Here is a 4,628-nt window from a genome sequence, read left to right on the forward strand (position 1 = left end):
TGTATTATTTTCTAGTTGTTTGTGGTGATAGGTTAAATCTAGTCCCTGTTACTACTTCACAGCTGAAAGTAGAAATCTAAAGTGCATCTTTTTGTTCTTGAAATATTCTCTTTTTAAAATAGCTTCTTGATCTTATTTCAGAGATGCAATATTTTCTCTTATCTTTACAAGGATATTAATAATAAATTGTTCATTTGGCTGGTTGGTTGTTTTGTTTTGTTTGTAACTTCTTTTGTTTGCTGTGTTGTCAGTTCTCTTCAAGTTCCTTATAGTTCAGTGACTGAGACCCCGAATTCTGGAGCCAAATTTCCTGGATCGCTTGCCTAGCAGAGGAATATCTTTGATGTCAAATCAAAATTAGTTGATATTTGGATTAAACAAATACCTTAGTTCAAGGCCTGAAAATATTAGGGATGGATGATCCAGCAGCTGACAATTCTCACAATATTATTTGATATGGCCTCCCCTCAACTGTCTAAAATAAAGCATAAACTTCCCCGTTTGTAAAGAAAATTTATATTTATAAAGGAATTTTTCATTTAGTGAAAATTTCATTTGGTGAAGGGGCCAGCCAGCCTTTCACCTTCAGCAGGACCCATTTCCTCCCTACTGCCAGAGACCTCTTGTGTTCCTGCCAGGTGGCTGCCAGGGCCCAGGTATGCCTGGCAGCCAAATTGAGTCACTCATTTTCTCCTATGGACCAGTTAGTTTTTTAGAATCCACTTTTTTAAAAAAATTTGTGGCTGTCTCTACAAATTCAGAAAAAGGTATCTGCATCAGGAAGACAGCTTCTCCCAGGAGACTTTTATCACCTGAGAGAACTTATCTGCATAAGTCAATCTTTATTCACCATGCATTTCCTCCCCTCACCTTCCCATAATTTGCCTCCTCCCACCCCTGACCAGAAGCTACCAGATCCCTATTTCTTTCCATAGCTCAGGATGATACATAAGTCTCGATCATCTGGCCACCTCCTTGAGCGTCATATTTTTGTGAAACTCCCATGCTTATGTACGTGAGTAACACTGTTTTTCTCTTCTTAACCTGTCAATTTAATTCTTAGACAGCCATAGAACCTGGAAGGGTACAAGGAAGCGTTTTTCCTCCCTTTCAGTTCTATTGTGAATCTGAATGTTTAGTTGAGATTAAGAAAACCCTGCACAAATTATATTTCTCTATATTCTACTATAGAAATTTTATAATCTAGTAAATTTTTCTGAGTTTCCACAAAGGAATTTAAGAAAAGTAGACTATATATGATGTACATAATATGCTTGGTGGTTTTTTAACAAAATACACACTTATAATTCCTATTATTTATATGAATAGTTGAGGCAAGTTCTTATAGGAGTCTTCCTTTTTTTTTTTTTTCTTTTTTCTGACCGGTAAGAGGATCGCAACCCTCGGCACACGGTGTGGTCCACACCACGCTCAGCCAGTGAGCACACCAGCCATCCCTATATAGGATCTGAACCCGTGGACTCAGAGCTACCAGCACTGCACTCTCCCGAGTGAGCCACAGGGCCGGCCCAGGAGTCTTCTTATTTAAAATGGGAAAAACCAGCAGATAGATAGCAAGTATCTGTAATCTTAGCCACTGGAGGTTGGAGACTAACACCTGTAGTGGTTAGAAATTATTGATTATCAATTAGCTCCTCCCATTAAGGGGCAAGCATGTGACTTGGCACATGTGACTTCATATGCAGTTACAGTAACTATATATATATTTATATACTATATATTTATGTTTTATATATATACATATATATATATATATATATATATTTTTTTTTTTTTTTTTTTTTTTGGTGGCTGGCTGGTACAGGGATCTGAACCCTTGGCCTTGGTGTTATAACACCAAACTCTAACCAACTGAGACAACCAGCCAGCTCCAAAGGTAACTATAGAATTTAAGTCACAGAGGAGATTCAACTCTTTTTCTTTATGGATGAGTAAACCACTTGTGCAAATTTATAAAATGAACTAGTGTAAGAATCTGTCAAATCAGGGCTGGCCAGTTAGTTCAATTGGTTAGAGCATAGTGCTGATAACACTAAGGTCCAGGATTTGATCCCTGTACCAGCCAGCTGCCAAAAAAATAAAAAATAAAAGCATCTGTCAAATCATACAATGCGATCAACAGATCTTCTAATTACATTCTGAAAAACTAAAAGTTTTAAAACTAAAACCATCATTTAGCTTGGTATTAACAGATTATCCCCAGGTAGGATCTTCACAGGCCACAAAGCTAGTGAGGAATCTAAGGATATAACAATCTAAGCAAAAAACAAACAGGAAAGAAGACTGAAGGACCTACTTCTAAACTCGCATTGTTCCTGGCAGGCATCAGTTCCTCACTTGATGTTGGCCAGATCAACCTTGGTGTAATAGAGTTGCCAGATTTAACAAATAAAAATACAGTATTCCCAGTTAAATTTAATTTTCAAATAAACGAATTATTTTTTAGTATAAGTATATTCCATACAATATTTCAGACATACCTACACTAAAAAATTATGCATTGTTTATCTGAAATTCAAATTTAACCGGACATCCTGTATATTATCTGGCAACCCAACCCTGGTACAGTGTGGGAGGGGAATATACAAGGGTGTGAAAACCAGGAGGCAGAGATCGTTGGGGCCATCTTGCAGGCTGGCTACCATAGCCAAGTCTTCCCTCACAACGATTTTAAAAAATTTTTCTGGTCAATTTCATATAATTACTCTTTCAGTTGAACTAAAAATCAAGTCAGGTTACAAAAATATATATATAGTTTTTGTTGGGATTTCACTGAATCCATAGATTAGTGGAAGGAAAATGGATGTGGAACGGCATCTTCTGATCAAGCCTTTTTATGTCCTCATTAAGTTTTATATTTTTCTTCATCTAGTCCCTGCATACTTCCTGTTAGGATTTGCTGTTATTGATGTTTTTTGATTGTAATAATTTTATCTGTGATATTTTTTAACTGGTTTCGGCTAGAATATAAGAATACTATTGATTTTTATATATATATAGTAATGGCTGTCTTAGTGAATGCTCGTATTATTTCTAATAACATTTAAGTTGATTCCCTTAGTTTTCCTAGGTATGATATGTCATCTGCAAATAAGGACAATTTCACCACCTCCTTTTCAAAATTTAAACCTCTTATTTTGTTCTTTTGACTGGTTACACTATCAAGCAGATATAATTTTTATGAGAAAAACTTCAGACTAAGCCAAAGTCTTCTGAATTGGGGGAAAATAATATATAGAAAAACTATTTTACATATTTTATTATTTAGATTGATGTGTAAATGTGGTATGATGTTTCCAAACTACCCTCCCCAAAAGCTTTGAACCAAAACTTCCCACTTAAAAAGCATCCCAGGGGCCGGCCCGGTGACGCACTGGAGAGTGCACTGCTTGGGAGTGTGGTGGTGCTCCCGCCGAGGGTTCGGATCCCAGGTGGAGACCGGTTCCCACTCACTGGCTGAGCATGGTGCGGGCGCAACACCGAGGGTTGCGATCCCGTTGCCGGTCAGCAAAAAAGACAAAAAGGAAAAAAAAAAAAAGCATCCCAGAATTGCAGTTTGTTTAAATATCCCATATCTGCATTGCTTTGTAATAACTTACAACACAGTTCAGATTCCAGGTGCAGCTCAGCTTTTTTCTTACCATTTCAGTCAAAAGTTCAAGAGAAACTTTTCTCAGGACCTTAGACATATCATTTTCCCAAAGAGCTTATTAACTAATAAAGTTTGGATCAGGAAAACAAGAATCACACATATAAAGGTAAATAAGGACAAAGTCGTCTGAAAATCAGAGTACATGCCACCAGCACAAAGACAACACAACCTAATGGGAGCAGAAGAAGGAAGGACGAGTTAGAGACGCAGTTTTCAGAAGAATGCTTCAGCCTTTGCCAGGCATTAGCTCTGTTCTTTAGCAGTATGTGAACGATCCCTTGAGCAGTGGGGGTGTCAGATTTTTCACATGGGAAACGCTTCGTGGTAGCAATCTACCGGGAAAGGGGAGATAGAAGACCTGTCTTGACATAGTACTTCTGCAAAGCAAACAACTGTTTTTACTAAGATGGCATGTTACACGGTAATAAAAATAACACATTTTCTAAAAATGCTTTTGTTTATAATTTATAAATGTTTTTCTTTTTATGAATGAATTATGATTCTGCAGGGGGCTGTGGGGTTCATGAAAATCGGTGGGGGGAGCTAAAGCTTTCCAGGCCACTCTTCCCATCTCCAATGCACTGTCCAAAACTGTATGAAAGTATAAAGCTTAAAAAGATACAATTCTTGCCTTCAATAAGCACAGTCCAAGGTGCAAGCAAGCAGGTATGAAGAGAATGCAAAGAGTGCATCAAAGTAATGAGGTAACTCTCAATTGACGGCACAGTACAGAACTACTCAACCTTTGGGTTACAAATGAAAACGCTGATGTTGAAGGCAAGGCTGATTTAAAATTCTGCCTTAACATTGTGTTGATGATGGCAAAATCTCCCTGTGGAAAAGGGTATAGGAAAGAGGAAGAAGTGTCTTTTCCTAACAAACCCAATGATGTGTGCTAACTAATGAGTCTGGAGGGGCATCCGGTCCCAGCGCACAGCTTCTTATGTAGCGGCTC

The sequence above is a fragment of the Galeopterus variegatus genome, unplaced genomic scaffold (genome assembly GCF_000696425.1).
Source record: "Galeopterus variegatus unplaced genomic scaffold, G_variegatus-3.0.2 Scaffold12733, whole genome shotgun sequence".
Taxonomy (NCBI): Eukaryota; Metazoa; Chordata; class Mammalia; order Dermoptera; family Cynocephalidae; genus Galeopterus; species Galeopterus variegatus.